The 17,464-nt window shown below is 40.2% G+C and overlaps 1 protein-coding gene across 1 annotated transcript in view; it reads right to left on the bottom strand.

Annotated features, from left to right (window-relative positions):
* Positions 1-17,464, bottom strand: part of ESRRG (estrogen related receptor gamma) — a 578,927-nt gene that overhangs the window by 530,034 nt on the left and 31,429 nt on the right. The window lies entirely within an intron of this gene.

Genomic DNA, 17,464 nt, shown 5'->3' on the forward strand with positions numbered 1-17,464 from the left:
GGGCTCTTGCATATTACGGGACATTTGATGAAAATAGACAGGCTACCCAGAGATGAACATGGAGAACAAGAGATCTTTTTCTTTCACCTTCCTTCCTTCATTCTTCCTCAATCAGAGCAAAATTACATGTCTTAAAGCAATTGCCAAAAAAAAAAAAAAAAACCAAAAAAAAACCCCTTAAAATGCTGTAGAAAACTTGTACGATTCTTGTTCTAGTCATTAGACCTCCACAGAATTATTCAAGAATATTAAAACAGAACTTTTATATGTGTTCCTGAGCTTACTTCTTTTGTTCCAAACGATTTGAGTGATGTGATAAATAAATTAATGGTCTTGCTAAAATATGGTGTTTGGTTTTGCCCTGTTTTGTTTTTCACTCCGACAGTATAGAAGAGTGTTTTAGTGTTCTTCTGAGAGCTACCAAAGGGCTGGCTACAGTCATGGTTATTATCACCAGAGATTGGTGCAACATGGTAAGGAGGGGTTGGCACATTTTTCCAGGAGTAAGGGCATTTGGAAACTTCATGGTGGGTCCCCACAGCACAAAGGCTCTTGTGTACAGTACTGCTTTACAAGAAAGGCTCAGCCGATTTCTCGGCAGCTGTGAAGTTGTCAGCCGTGGCATTCTTTACAAAGCTGGGTGGCTGCTCACTGCTGACATGTTCAGTTTTGAGCTCTGGGAAAAAAAAAAAAAAAAACCTCACTGGAATGTTGAGCTAGGCAAAGATAGCAGATGCCCAAAATGAAAAAGCCCATCATACATCAGGTGCTTAGGAACCTTCTGGAAACTATTGAAAAAACATGAGTATTTTTCTACTAAGATTGCACTTAGCCATTTCAGGGCCTTTTCATCCAAATCCCTCAACTTTCCCCTCCTGAACCTTGACAGCCAGACTAGAGACGATCCAATAGGCTATCGATCATATTCTCTTCTAAAGGTCACACTGGGAGAAGCATAAATGCCAGACAAACCACACACTTCTCTAAAGAAGATACACATTTCATTTGCTTTCCTATTTAATCTCCTACAAGCTTTCAGCAAGACATGCAAATATCTTGGAAATGACCATGTTAGGTTTGATCCCACACTTGCGATCATTTTCTGAGGTGGTGTCTGACTGGAGCTCAAATGAAAGGACAAAATGCATGTGGCAATCCGCCTAGACTCCCATCTAAGCAAAGACAACTCGACAGCAAGTTTTGGTATCTTCTAATGGAAGAAAAACAGTCTCCCTCTGAGAGCATTGCAACACCGGTTCCTAGGACTAGATCTTGCCACAACAGTGTCTATTTAGGCAGTAATGACCCGAACAAAGCTAAATGTATGGCTACTGTGGTTATTATAAGGGTGCCTGGCAATAAAATACTATGCCTTAGCAAATAAAGAGACATAGGAGGTGAAGAAAGGTCAGAGAAAAAAACAGATGAGAAATCAATGTCAAAAGAGGTCACTTTATGAGCTACAAAAGGAGCTATAGTCATTGATTATAATATCACTGAAACAACACAGGCCCTGTGAGATCTGAAATTACATTTCCAGTCTGAATTTATAGAACTCACTCCAGACTCTGGTTGGGATTGTAGCACATTAATGGCAGCCTACCAAGTAAGCATGATTTAGATGGGCGCAGGCAGGGGTATCCAGTTTTTCCTGGGTTTGTATAACTAGGTGTATGATCAAGAAAGGCCTGGAAGAGGTTTCCTCTGTAATTTCAGAGACATTGCTGGTAATACCTGGGGGCCAGAATACCTTTCAAAAACACAGATTGGATTATGGCACTCCCTTGCTTACAAACCACAGATAGCCCCCTTTTCTTCATGCAGGATAAGGGACAGAATCCTGAGATGATATGCAAGTCCACTCTCATAAGACCACCACAGTCTCCTTTTCTGACTTCATCTGGTACTACAACCATACCCAAACTCTCTCCGTTTTCCAAAGCCAACACATGCTTCCCTATACCTAAGACTTCATACAATTGTTTTCTGGCTGAAATGCCCTCTCTATCCTGGTAAATTATTTCTATTCTCTTTTCCCATTTCTTCACCATGGCAGATCCTGGGCTCACCCAAACCCATTTTCTTTCCTTTCTGGGTACACAATTACACGACCTTTTTCATATNCACACACACACACACACACACTCACATTTTTAGTAAGTACTCATTAAGCTATCTGAGATATTAAAACTAATCACGGCAGTTTTCCTTTAATGTTATCCTCAGCATAAAGAGAAATGAGCCCATTGTCATTTATTTCAAAATCATTCTTTATAAAAAATAGCTAATCTCTAGAAGCACACCTGGTTTATTGAAGTGAATACAAAGATGCAGCATATAGCCTTAATGTGCTCAGCTGGGAAAATATATTTTTTAAATGAGCATTTGTTAGGGCTTTATTTGCAAATGCAAAACTATCCAAGGCACTCTTTGTGCACGTAGGGATTTTTCATTTCAAAAACCACATTAATATAGGAGGATTCACATCAAACACTAACAGCAACAAAGAAAATTAACCCCTGCAGGACTGGAAAAACAAACAAACAAACAGAAAAACCCCATAATACCAGGTTAGAGGACATTCAAAACCCAGGAAACTATTGACACAGCCCTGAAGGGCCTCTGGTAGGCATTTTTAACATAACACTGTTCCAGCAAAACCTCCTGACTCATATATTTAGAGTGCAAGTTTCTACAAAGTTGACTCAGGTCTTAAAAGTGGGAGAAAAGGGAGAAGTGCTAGGTTAAATATTAGAAAGAAAAGATTACCCATTAACCACATTTGGGAACCTCCGAAGGAAAATAATGGCAAATCTAGAGCTTTCCCTAGCCTTCTGAGATGGCCGGTCTCCATGAGGAGGCACGAGGTTACCCCAGTTGCCAAGGATGGGATATTGGAAGGCTTTCACAGCAAGGCTGTGTGGGAAGGAGTGTGTGGCTCTTGGCCATGTTAGTTGGGTGTTTCCTAGATACGATGGCAGGTGCCATTTTTTTCCATTTGATCAGGGAATGTAATACATCTTCAAAACAATTTTCACCCAACTGGCCAGAGATGTTAAAACCCAATCCTGAAAGAATCCCTTTGCCACTTTCGCTCAGAGTATACTCTCCTACCCTGCCTTGATTCTTTTGAAATGTAAAATTTTCACACAAAAGTCTTGGGTCAGTGTGACTCTTCACTTTTCTGTATTTAAAAATAAAATTAAAATACATAGTTGGTATATATTGAGATGCTTTTCCATTAGGGGATCTAAAGAAAAATAAAATAATTCTGCTAAATGGCAAGCTGAACACATGAAAACAAGTAGTCTGGAAATGATAATATTTATGGAGCTTGTCATGATCTGAAAGGGTTAAGGCACATCTTCACTAAAAGGAATGATGTCAGGAACCACTGACATCCTGTGCTGTCTGCATTCCTTTACAAATCAAATCTAAAATTAGTGCTAACTTTTTCTACTTATATCCCAAATGGATATTAGCATAGTAATTGGAGATATTTTTTTACCTTTTAATTTTATATCCACGTAGCATGCAGCACAGTAGCTAATACAAAAGAGATGATCAATAAATAGGTTTTGAATTGACTGCATGAGTCAACTTGCTGGCACTAGATCAAGGAAGTCATGCTAGACAAGCACACTCACAATATGTTACTCACTCCTTGGCTTAAAATCCTTCAATGGCTCTCCATCACCCACCTTTAATAAAGTCCAAACATCTTCTGGTTATTTAGCTCCTACCTACATTTCCAGCCTCATCATTCAGCAACGTTTTTGCAAGTGTTGGGGGAATACAGTAACAACATAAGTGAAATAGAATTCTGAGAGTCAAATCTTAAGAGCGACACAAAATGGGATCAGAACAGAGAGATACGCAACATCGTTGGAAAGAGACAAAATTGATCTCTAGTTGATAAGATTTGCTGTAAACAGGCTGAATATATTAATTTATGTAAATGAAGGTTGTGTCCTTCAAAGAGGAGGCAGAGTGGTGAACCATGGGATGTGACATGGGAGAGAGAGAGTATTAATCAGTAGACTTATTCATCATCTGGTCTCATCGGTAAGCCTCTGCCGACGGTGTGATGGTTGCATCAAACTATCTACCATCTGGTTAATCCAGTTATCACTCCTCTAATTTCCTACTTAGCCACCAATGTTACCATTATGATGTGATTTCCTTTAGAAATATTCATATTTGAGCTATAAATGTGTACATTCTACTGACTGCTCTCTACTTGGATGTCTCACAAAAACGTTAAATTCAGCACATCCAAAAGTGGTCTAGTCCCCCCAACCGATTCTTTTTCCAATGTTCTGTGTCTTAGTAAATGGCATTGTCATCCATCCACACAAACCAGAAACCTTGAGATTCTCACATTTGATCAATTCACCTTATTTCAAGCACCAAGTACTATCAATCCTAACTTCTAGATATTTTTCTAATTCATTAATTTCTCTTCATGTCCACTGTCATCACCCAAGTCCAAGTTACAAATATCTCTCAGGAGACCTTGTTCCTACTTTTAACAGGGAGAGTATTTTGGTGATGTAGTAAATCATAATCCTTAGCACCTATCCAGTTCCACAGCCAAGCATGAGGATAACCGATCCAGTGTGAGAAGGAGATGGAAATGACCAAGAAGAAAGAACACACTTCTTAGCTTTGAGTTTCAAAGCTGATTTATAGGACTTCTGTAGATAGAAAACTCAAAAGTTAAGCCTTGGAGAGTGCAAGAGAGGGAATTCTAGATTCCATAGCAAGATCTTTAGCTTGTATACTAGATTTTTGTGTTGACTATAGGACAAGAAAGAGAGAGTAAAGAATATGGAACTAGGGAGAAAAAATCTAGCCGACCTTTCCAGCCCAGAGTATCAGGGGAGGAAGACCACAGTCAGAGACAGCAGTATCAGAGACCATGAAATATGTGCCTTGACTCACTTCTCTGGAGTGAGGTTCTGGAGCAGGTAGGCATTTAAAGAGTTGTTCTCCACTTCCTGTTTAGGACCATCTTGCCCGGTGCTCCCCAACTTCCAACTTGGAGCAACCCAGCAGAGTGTAAGTTGAGGGGAACACAGGTAAGCGGAGAGGAAGACTGAGTCTAATGACTTAGCTTGGCTTTAGTGTAGTATGGAAGTACAGAAGGTCCCATGTGCTCTGTGGAGGGACATGGGCAGCCAGGGATGGTGCTGGCTGGAGAGGCTACCAAGATCCAGGGCTGGGAGGTGGTGGGTACCATACTGGAGTCTAAACGGAACACAGAGCTGCACTTCAGCCATGATGCCACAGTGCCAGAGAGAGTTCAGGTGCAAATGAGGCAGTGAAGAGGACCCCAGGCCCTAACTGAGCCAAAATCCAACAGACAGTGAGTTCATTCAGCAGAGAGTCAGCAGCGACCAGGCGTACAATGAGCTACCGTTCCTACAGAGGACAGTAGTTAAGAACCCAGAAAGTCACCTCGAGTGAGACCGATATGCAAATACCAGGCACTGGAAGCTTTCCCATTCCACCAAACCCTCTTGGGGAGAAGGAGACCAGGTGGGTAACTCTGACTCAGCACTTACCTGGAAGGGACCATTTTAAATGAAAGGAAATGGTTTAAAACTGGAAGAGATTAGGATATGAAGTTATTTCCCCTCCTACTCATTAAGAATAGGAACTTCCAGTGTAAGAAAATTTTCCGCCTGCAACATACACTGTGCCTCCTGCTATCTACGATCAAGTGGTAGCCAGAATGGTATTTTGACAATGAGTATTTAATTAAGCCATGCAGATTATGAAAACCCTTCCAAGGTTTTCTTCTGCCCATTGGATAGAGATCAAAATCCTTAATATGGCCAATAAGCCCTTCCTATCGGTCCCTCCTATATTCTCCACCACCTCCTCCTGCTTCGTCCAGCTCCCCTCCCACTTCAGTGCACTATTCTCCAATCATAATAATGGTCTTCAGAATTTCTTGAACTTGCATACTCTCAGCCTGTATTATTACAGCCAAAGTCCCTCCCCCACTCCAAATTCTACTCATCCTTTAAGTCAGAATTTAACTATTTCTTCTTCAGGCAAGCTTTCTCTGAAATTCCCAGAGCTTTTATGATGCCATTGTGAATCTCCAAGAAGCAGGAAGGAACATATACCATTTCCTAAACCTTTCTACCTGGAACACTTGTCTGTCTCAGAGAATCAGCCCTTTCAAGAAAGCATTAGGTAAATGCTGACTCATGAGATTCACAGAATCAAGAATCGTGCCTCTTCGAAGAATAAAGAATAACTAAAGTTGGGGAAAGCTTCTTAGAGAAGAAATACTTTTCCCATGGTGGGAAAATTCCCATGTTAGATTTCTCTTGAGGAGGTGATAAAGTGGTAATACAGCACATGAGGAAAAAGGAAAGAATAACTGGTGTGCCCAATGGCCCCATCAAGAAGATCTCGAGGTGCCTGTGTGGGTCATTCATGATCTCCCCACTGTCCACTGCCCTGCCCCCAATTCCATGGCCCTTGGCTGCAGCCTGAGCTCCAAGCACCTTCTCAAGCCACAGGCTGCACTAGAGTGGGTTCCAATCCAGGGAAACTAGCCAGTGACACTCATGAAAAGTCAACAGTAGCTATTTGGGCAACCAGAAGACAGAGGCCACAAGAAAAGAAATTAAGGCAGACTGGGGTAGAAAGGGACACGGAAGGTGGTCTTCTCTGCTCCCACTTGTGAAGATTATATGTTCTGGGAAAGAGGTGGCATCATTCTGGATAAGCAAAGTAAGGAAACCTACAAATAGCAGAAATCTGAGAAAACTTTCCATGAGAAGATTTATGGCATTATCCACATGGAGCTAACTCACTGTAAGTTAGATGTGTTTGAACCCCATTCAAGGGAATTTAATAAGCGAGATGTCAAAGAACCTTATTAGAAGGCAATCCTACCTATGTGCTCCTCTGACCTGGACCCCGAGGGTCATCTACAGTGACATGCCAAGATACGTGAGCCAGGGTAGTGGAGAAGAACTTCTGGCAACACAACTTAATAAATGGATTTTTTGGCCCAGGGAAGTTGCTGATCGTAGTAAAACCAGATGTGGTCCAACAAAAATTAGGTTACACATGAGAAAGATCTTGATAAAATATAGCCCTTCCCCAGCAGAACCACATTATTGTCTATTAGATGGGACAGACCAGATAACCTGTGCAACTTTATCATCTGAGGTCACAGGTCATTTGGGGACAACTCAAGTTTGAAACACAGATGGGGGTCAGACATTCTGCATGTGATTGATCCCTCATCTGGAGGTTGCTGGCAGGAAAATCAAGTATCTCCTTCTGCTTGATAGAAACTCACAGGGAAGGTGATGATTGTGGATCAGTTGAAGAAACGGCAACCTCCAAAACCCAACACTCTCAGAAGAGCCTTATGGTTGGGAAAGCAGGATCTTTAGGGCAGAAGGAGGAGAAACAGAGATGTAGATCCAGTACTCACCTCTCCTCTGCTCAGTTATCGTCTGTTTGTTCCTCAACACGCTTGTTTATAAATGGTCACAACAAATGGGAGCCCCACCAAAGTAAATCAGTCACTAAGCCAATAATCAGGAAATTCAGGGATAGTCATGGCCTAACTCACTGTGTCACTAGAACTTGAGTGCCTGCATCCACTATTAAAAGACCTTTCTAGGGCTCCAAAAGATAAAAATAGTACTGTTTCAAATGACTGCTCTGGTCAAGGAACATTGCTTTGGCCATCAGGTTATAAGGAGTCAGGTGTGGGGAAGAATCATGAACAGAACAGACTCCAAGGTAGAAAGGTAGAAAGAGACTTTTTTTTAAGGCGTGCATGTAGGGTGACAAAGGGGGAAAGATGAACTTATGGAAGGAAGGTTTTGTGAAAGACTTTTTTCCTCCTTATTTCACACCCAGGATCTAAAACCTATGCGCCGGGCAATGAGCTGAAGTCAGCAGCGGCAGGTTCTCGGGTGGCTCTGAGACGGGAGAGAAAGGCACAGATGATGGGAGGCAGGGGAGTAGGTAAGACTGGGTCATTTGATAATTCTTGGCTTGAACCTATGAGGGTTTCCCCTTCAGGTATTATCCTGAAGAAAGCTCCAGGCAACCTGAGGCTGATTCTTTACTTGTCACTTCTCAAAGGTGAATCAGTTCATGCTTACAATGGCTGACTCTGTGCTACCGTTCAAGTTCACACGCACCTTCTAATTATAAGGAACAGGCTTCTTGGGCTTCTCCAGGCAAAAGCTGAGAGGAAGCCAACATTATTTTTGCTGTTACTGCAACATCCAGATAATTTTCCATCTGTTAGAGCCTCAAATTAAAAGGGCAGTGATTAGGAGTGAGCGCATGCCCACTGGCACGGGCCATCATTTACTTATGTTTCTGAGACAGTCACTGTGCCATTTTCTGGATTGAGGTGACAAAGAAAAGAGCCACATGGGCGACGGCTTAACCTGAGAGATAAGAGAGCCAGGTCATGTACTGACGACGCTTTTAAACAGCTAAGTGGCATTCTGCAAAAACAACTTAACCCATCTGGAGTCCTGTTTCCCATTTACAAAATACTCAAAAGTTCTGTGGAAAGAACAAAGGTTAGAGTATGGAAAGCATTTTGAATAAAGTTCACTGTTAGAATCGTTTCAAGGTGTACAGGAAAATGTACTTCCTGTCCCCATAAGAATACAGAAGAATGTAAAACGGAAATATACTTTGGATTTTGAGACTGAATTTTAAAAACTATAGAGAAAGAGTATGCAACATTTGAAGAAGTGTCACAGGATGAATTGGGGTGATTCAAAACAGATTGAACTTCGGACCTGGTAAGAAAGTAATCTGCACAGATCCAAAGACACTGGGGCAACCGTGAAACAGACTCTGGGACAAGTTTCATAGTAACTGAATGCATCACCATCAAGGGACCCTCCATCTGTAAATTATTCCAAATGATTTCCTTGTTACAAGGGGAGTACTAACCATATATTACATACATGTTACAATGTTACTGTCTCACTCACACCTTTCTAAAATGATCTAAGAAAGATCTCTGTGTTCAAAACCAGGTACTTAAGAACATCTCTGACAAAATATCCAAGAGTCCTTCAAACAAACTGTAAGTTCCCCTTGACTTGATGGAACGTTTCCAGACTCCCTAAGGGATAACTGGTAGTCAATGACCAAATAAGCCCTTGGAGAAAAGGACACTTGGTTATGGGGTGGCACAAAAGAAGGACCATAACCTCATAGACTGAGAGTTAATTACAGCAGGGCATTCCTTAAATGGTTTCTCAGAGGCACTTTAGGGCAGTTGGTTAAGGAATCCCATGTCTTCCAGCCAGAATCCACGGACTTATCACCCTTAAGCACTAAGAGGGCTCTTGCATATTACGGGACATTTGATGAAAATAGACAGGCTACCCAGAGATGAACATGGAGAACAAGAGATCTTTTTCTTTCACCTTCCTTCCTTCATTCTTCCTCAATCAGAGCAAAATTACATGTCTTAAAGCAATTGCCAAAAAAAAAAAAAAAAACCAAAAAAAAACCCCTTAAAATGCTGTAGAAAACTTGTACGATTCTTGTTCTAGTCATTAGACCTCCACAGAATTATTCAAGAATATTAAAACAGAACTTTTATATGTGTTCCTGAGCTTACTTCTTTTGTTCCAAACGATTTGAGTGATGTGATAAATAAATTAATGGTCTTGTTCCTAAAATATGGTGATTTGGTTTTGCCCTGTTTTGTTTTTCACTCCGACAGTATAGAAGAGTGTTTTAGTGTTCTTCTGAGAGCTACCAAAGGGCTGGCTACAGTCATGGTTATTATCACCAGAGATTGGTGCAACATGGTAAGGAGGGGTTGGCACATTTTTCCAGGAGTAAGGGCATTTGGAAACTTCATGGTGGGTCCCCACAGCACAAAGGCTCTTGTGTACAGTACTGCTTTACAAGAAAGGCTCAGCCGATTTCTCGGCAGCTGTGAAGTTGTCAGCCGTGGCATTCTTTACAAAGCTGGGTGGCTGCTCACTGCTGACATGTTCAGTTTTGAGCTCTGGGAAAAAAAAAAAAAAAAACCCTCACTGGAATGTTGAGCTAGGCAAAGATAGCAGATGCCCAAAATGAAAAAGCCCATCATACATCAGGTGCTTAGGAACCTTCTGGAAACTATTGAAAAAACATGAGTATTTTTCTACTAAGATTGCACTTAGCCATTTCAGGGCCTTTTCATCCAAATCCCTCAACTTTCCCCTCCTGAACCTTGACAGCCAGACTAGAGACGATCCAATAGGCTATCGATCATATTCTCTTCTAAAGGTCACACTGGGAGAAGCATAAATGCCAGACAAACCACACACTTCTCTAAAGAAGATACACATTTCATTTGCTTTCCTATTTAATCTCCTACAAGCTTTCAGCAAGACATGCAAATATCTTGGAAATGACCATGTTAGGTTTGATCCCACACTTGCGATCATTTTCTGAGGTGGTGTCTGACTGGAGCTCAAATGAAAGGACAAAATGCATGTGGCAATCCGCCTAGACTCCCATCTAAGCAAAGACAACTCGACAGCAAGTTTTGGTATCTTCTAATGGAAGAAAAACAGTCTCCCTCTGAGAGCATTGCAACACCGGTTCCTAGGACTAGATCTTGCCACAACAGTGTCTATTTAGGCAGTAATGACCCGAACAAAGCTAAATGTATGGCTACTGTGGTTATTATAAGGGTGCCTGGCAATAAAATACTATGCCTTAGCAAATAAAGAGACATAGGAGGTGAAGAAAGGTCAGAGAAAAAAACAGATGAGAAATCAATGTCAAAAGAGGTCACTTTATGAGCTACAAAAGGAGCTATAGTCATTGATTATAATATCACTGAAACAACACAGGCCCTGTGAGATCTGAAATTACATTTCCAGTCTGAATTTATAGAACTCACTCCAGACTCTGGTTGGGATTGTAGCACATTAATGGCAGCCTACCAAGTAAGCATGATTTAGATGGGCGCAGGCAGGGGTATCCAGTTTTTCCTGGGTTTGTATAACTAGGTGTATGATCAAGAAAGGCCTGGAAGAGGTTTCCTCTGTAATTTCAGAGACATTGCTGGTAATACCTGGGGGCCAGAATACCTTTCAAAAACACAGATTGGATTATGGCACTCCCTTGCTTACAAACCACAGATAGCCCCCTTTTCTTCATGCAGGATAAGGGACAGAATCCTGAGATGATATGCAAGTCCACTCTCATAAGACCACCACAGTCTCCTTTTCTGACTTCATCTGGTACTACAACCATACCCAAACTCTCTCCGTTTTCCAAAGCCAACACATGCTTCCCTATACCTAAGACTTCATACAATTGTTTTCTGGCTGAAATGCCCTCTCTATCCTGGTAAATTATTTCTATTCTCTTTTCCCATTTCTTCACCATGGCAGATCCTGGGCTCACCCAAACCCATTTTCTTTCCTTTCTGGGTACACAATTACACGACCTTTTTCATATTCCCTTGTTGTCAAATAGTTTTACATGCCTGAACTATGGCCAGTGGTATGTGGGTAGAAATGATGTATGTATGACACCACTGGTCCCTAAAATCCTCCCCTGGGATTCTCTCTGACATCTCCTTTCCAGTGCTTCAGACTCTGAGGCCCTTGGGGATGGCCCTGGGTCCCTGAATAACAATGTGAGCACCCTACTCACCCCACCCTCCAATCCAAGTCAGATGCAGCATAAATGAGAAATAATTAAAGACACCAAGATGTTTAGGATGTTTGTTTCAGCGGGTAGTCTACTTTGATTAATGCACTCTACCAGATATTATTAATTGTATTTTATCTCTTATTATTGTGGTTATTTTTATGGGTCACCGTGTGTTGGTTTCGGAAGAAGTTTAGATATAAATGGAAACTCATGTTTATTGAAGGAAAGAAAAGCTGAATTTACACCTAAACAAAAAACAAAACAATGCAAAACTTTTTTCCATATCTGAGCTGACTAGCTGAGATGGTTAGAACATGGTGCCACTGAAATTGTGTTCATGGGTTACATCCTACTGGATGTAGTCATCTTATAGAGAAGAAGGCCTTCCTGGAGAGCCAGGCTGCTTCCCTTTTGCTGGGCTGCTGTTTGTCAGATGCATGCCACTAATCAGATAGGGCACTGCTTAAAGGACCACGAGGGAAGAAAATGATAGGAGCACGTTGTCAGTAATGGCGGCCAATCCTTTGGACAAAATAAAAATAGAACGACTAGACAACAAAACCCAAAACTCATGGAAAACTTTTAAAACAAAACAGGAGACAAAATTTCCTCATAAATCCCAGATCAGTTGATCGGGCAAACCACCAAGAGTCACAAATCCTACATGGAATCAGCATCTGGATGGGAGGGAGAAGGAAATAATGGAGTGGCATCTCATGGACCTAAGAACAGGAGAACCAAAAAACAGGCTACAATACTCACTGGAAAGTTCAGTGGGCCCATCTGAAACAATAGCTATAACTGGGAGAGGTTTTGTCCTTTTTAACACCTAAGGGCAAAGGGCCCATCCATGTTAGCTAGAACTGAAAGAAATAGAACATTTTAGTTGCTACAAACTATCAAGCCATCAGGGTTCCCTTCCGGAGTAGCTCCCACTAATGAAAAGTTTCTGAAAGTGCCGTCAAAGCTGAGTAGTACGGAATAAAAGGTCTGAAAGAAAGAGAAGGTTTAGATCAAAGTGGCAATGAGGAAAGCAGCCAGAAAGAATCTACCATATTTTTGTATACTATATTACACACACATACACACACACACACACACACACACACACACACACACACAGGGAAAGCTCTGTTTCCTGAACCTATACCTCATTCTAAAAGGTCAGGAAAATTAATTTCACATAAATATGAACAACAGAAAAGTATCAAGGTCAAATCCCGTACAGTTATTATAATTACAAAAAAGAATAAGGAACAGAAAAACATCCCTAGAGACAACAAAAGCATGCTGGAAAGATATTCTCATAAAACAGATCAAAACTATAACCTGTCATTTCAAAAGAAGTTTAACGACATTAAGAAACGATATAAAATATAGAAGAACACCATGATCAGATTAGAAGAATTTATGAATATGGTGACAGGATGCAGAAAAGAATTCGAAATAAAAGGAAAAAATATAACTTCATAAATGCCAACTAAACTAGGAACTAGGAACAAATAAACACAACAGGTAATTCTGAATAAATAAAAAGATAAAAAGGAGGGAAGGGAAAAAATAAAAAAGAAATGAAAGAGATAAAAAGGTTTGAAAAACAGACAAATAGTAAAGATAAGCAAAGAAATTGAGCATATGGATAAAAAGAGATTCTGAAAAAGAAATCAAAGAAAGGGAATATAATGAATACTAATGACTATAATTCAAGAAAATTTCCTGAAATTTTTTTAAAAAGCTTGAAATGACATTGAATAATTATACCATGTACCTGACAATAGTGACCCCCAAAAACCAATAATGATGCATGTTCTGGGTACACGACTTACAGTGTAAAGAAAATTAAATTATCATCACATTTTTCTAAAGCGATGCTTTAGGCCAGAAGAAAATTAAGTTGCCTATTTGATATCCTAGAAGAAAGAAAATAATTTTATATCCAGCAAAACTGACTTGCAAGTATAAAGGGTTCAAACAAACTCTTCTGGATATAGGCCAGTACTAAAAGAGTATTGTTCCCATGAGTCCTTTCTAAAGAACATACTAGAGAATGAGTTTCAGGCAATCAAAACAATTAGAGAGACCATCAACATAAAGACTGGTGGTGAATATTAAAATATATAGTTGCCTGTGGAATTAAGATTAAAAGTATGCTATGAGGTAGAGAAGCAGAGTATCTAATGGCTATATGTTCTGACAAGTTAGATACAACACAGCTATTTTTAAAATGAGGGAAGGATTGGGGGGTAGGACTATATGCAAAAAAAAGTTGTAATGTTTTCAATAACTGCATTGGTAGTAGTATAAGTATGGCACTCCTGAGACTAGTGTGTGGCTAACATGGTATAAAACAAGTGGGTAACAATGGGCTATTTTAATTCTATTATCCCCCGTGTCCTTGTCAATCGAGATTCTTGGGAAAGGAAGGATATATAAATGTAATGCAGAAGAGAGTATATAAACTCTATAATCTCAAATTTGAATTGCAGTATCCATATGAACTTGTAAGTTCATAAAATATTTAATAAAATAAACTCAAAAATACAGGTATATCTACAAATATACATAGACAGGGAGGTAGGTAGGTAGATGGATAGGTAGATAGATCAATCAAACCCCAATTCTGTCCTCTACAAAGGGTTAGGGAACAATGAACAACCCAGAAGCAATGAGCATCCCTAGCACCCAGATTCCAGTCTTGGAATAACATTTCTTACCTAAAGAAATGAGGGCTTCCAGGAAAAATGGCTGATTCCACATCTAGGACAGGAAATGTATAAGATGAATCTGGAACTTCCTGTATTATCAGATGGCAGGGAAGTTATCAAAGGCTTTGAAGGCAATGACAAAAGGACTCAAGATCCAACTTGAAGAGGTCCTCACTGGCTAAAGTGGGACAATATGACCTTCAATAAGGATTACCTTGCCAGCCACCACCTATAAGCTTGCCAAAGGAATCAAACCTTAGGGTAATCCAGTCTCTGGATCCAGCTGCCCATTTGCAGTAAATGCAGGGGACAGGGAAATGTGTTAAAGTGCACTGAGTATGTAGTCAGTAAAACTCAGGCTCAGGGAAAGTCTACAGGTCAAACGGCCCAGGTTCCTCAATAAACTGTAAGGAGATAAAAGGGATTAAGGAGGCACTTAAAAGTAAAAGAGATTTACAAGGCATATCTGGTTTTTTTTAAATGGGCAAGATGACACTATAGCATTTGGGGATGCACACTGGGTGATGGGTTTATTTCTAAAAATATATGAAATGATTATTATAATAGGATGATGATTACTTATGGGGGGTACAAAAGGCTGTGACTGGGTGAGGCTTACGGGCAGCAAAATTCTAGCTTTTGTCCAGGCTAGCACACAATACATACACAATTTTCCTATACAAACACAGACACATATATAACATTTTAGACAATATATAAACAATATATAAAATGCAATAATCAGGATCATTGTTTGATTCATATAGTTTTTCTATTTGTGTTTTATTTACAATAAATTTTTTTTTTTTTTTTTTTTAGAAAACTGCATTTCTCACTGCCGTTCAATTTCCTACTGAGAAGGCATCACAAAACACATGGTTGAAGTAGAAAAGAATCCTAGCAAACGATGATTGAGGTCATACTATGAAGGTCAAAAAATGTCTTTGCAGAGTTATATTTAATTTGGAAGGTAACGAAGATCCACTTAAAGGTTTTTATGAGTCCAGTGATTTCCCCTTTCCTCTGAACTTCCTAATGTCTCCATCATTTACTTGATTTTCATATTTGTATAATTAAGCTGAGATTGCTGAAGGAAAATGATGCAAGATAAACCGTGACAATAACACTGTGGTCTTATGTGGGTGAAGGCGGATGGCCGAGCGCCCTTATCATGGTGGAGCTACCCTAAGCCCGTTTACTGGAATTTAATAGAAACCTGCTCATTGTGTTTCATACATTAAATTGAGCCTCCTCCAGAGCGTCTGCTTTCCCAGGCATCTAAATTACTCTCTTTCTCAGGGAATATGCCAGGACTCATGAGAAAAGAGTCAACTTTGAGTTATAAAATCAAAACTAGATTGAACACCAGAGACAGACAGACAGACACAATGCCTGAACAGTCAAAACAAATTTACAGGTGTCTTCCTGAGACTGTAGAAAAGACATTCCTCAGATATGATTCTTTTATACCCACTATTCTACTTTAAAATATACCACACTTTCACAGATAGACTATCATATTTAGTATGCTAAATATTTTTAGTGACCATGAAGAATAATCATAGAGATTTTGTGGATTGGTTCTTTTTTCCCCCAAAAGGTCTTAAGTTCTTCTACTCCAAGTTATCCATCCAGTGGGATTTTCAGGAGGTAATCATGTGTAAAATTCTCCTCATTCAAGACCAAGACAAAAATGAAGCTTTTAAAATTGCCAGTGTCACAGTTAGGATAAAATGGCCTGCCAATCACCAGAGCACAATTCAGCCCCATATTATAAAAACACTACTTCTCAGTTCTTTCGGAAATAGGTGAAACATTAAATCACAAATAAAGAACAAAATCTAACAACAAGAAAGAGAAAATACAAAGCAAAGTAGCTACGTGCATGTAAATAAGTACCAAATTTAACAGACATGAGTAAAACAAAGCTCACAAGAGCCATCTTTCCCAGGACTGCTTTCGTGCTTCTAATTCAGAGGAAATAAATGGGCTCATCCCACCCTTAAATATGGAATAAAAAGATAGTTGCGCTGGACCACAGAAGAGGTAAGCCCAAATTCACAGAGGTTTTATTAAAAACAGGAAAAGGTCAGTCCTCCTTCCCCCAAAGGAATGTCCAGGGCTTGTCGGAATTATTACTCCAAGATAGTTTCTTTATTAAATTCACTGTGCAGAAATAGAAAGACAAGGCCAGGGAGAACTAGAAAGACACAGGAAGTCTTACTTTAGCCACAAACTAAATGTAATGCAAGATACAAGGAATCAGCACCCTCTTCACTGAATCTACACACTAAATATATTTTAAAGCCTAGAGTAAATCCTTAATGAACTAAGAAATGATGTCATGAAATAATCCTTACTCTCTCGCCAAAATAACTTAGAAGTGGTAGGCCAGGTGTAACAGGTCCCCGTCCTCACTGCTAACCAAGGACGGGGAACAGCCATCTACTTTTTAACCTGTTTTGCTCTAGTTAAAATCAAGTGTTAGTTAATGAATGAGTTTGAGCGAATTTATAGATCGAGGGCAGCCCAGCCCTGCCTTGTTTAGCAAACATTTTTCAACATGAGCAGTCACGGGGAAATCTCATGCCCAAGTTAAGTGCCAACTTAAAATGGATTCCCGAGACACCCCTGGCGTGTGAATTAATTCTATTTGTATTAATATTTGGAATGTCACGCAGGATGCCGCCGCTGGTTTTGCTTGACGCTCTGGCACTCTCTCCCCAGCATTTTTATCATTAAAATGACCATGTTTTCAAAGCTGTGGCGTACTGTGTGAGAGACTTTACAAGCCTGAAAAGGAGGAAGAGCTGAAAAGTTCTCCCCTGGTCTCTGCCTATTAAACATTGGAGCTTCTCAACAGCAGGCTACGTTCTGGTGTCAAAGCACGGGGCACGACAGGGGGAGGTTAAGATGGCGGAGGAGTAGGGGACACCTTTTTCAGCCGGTCCCCTGAGTTGAGCTGGATAGACCAGACCAGCAGGAATATCCACGGAATCAGCCTGAGACGCAGGAAGATACATCTGGATCTCTACAAATGAACATCTCCAGCGCTGAGTATCGAGGTACGAAGC

Source organism: Ailuropoda melanoleuca, chromosome 8 (genome assembly GCF_002007445.2).
Source record: "Ailuropoda melanoleuca isolate Jingjing chromosome 8, ASM200744v2, whole genome shotgun sequence".
Lineage (NCBI taxonomy): Eukaryota > Metazoa > Chordata > Mammalia > Carnivora > Ursidae > Ailuropoda > Ailuropoda melanoleuca.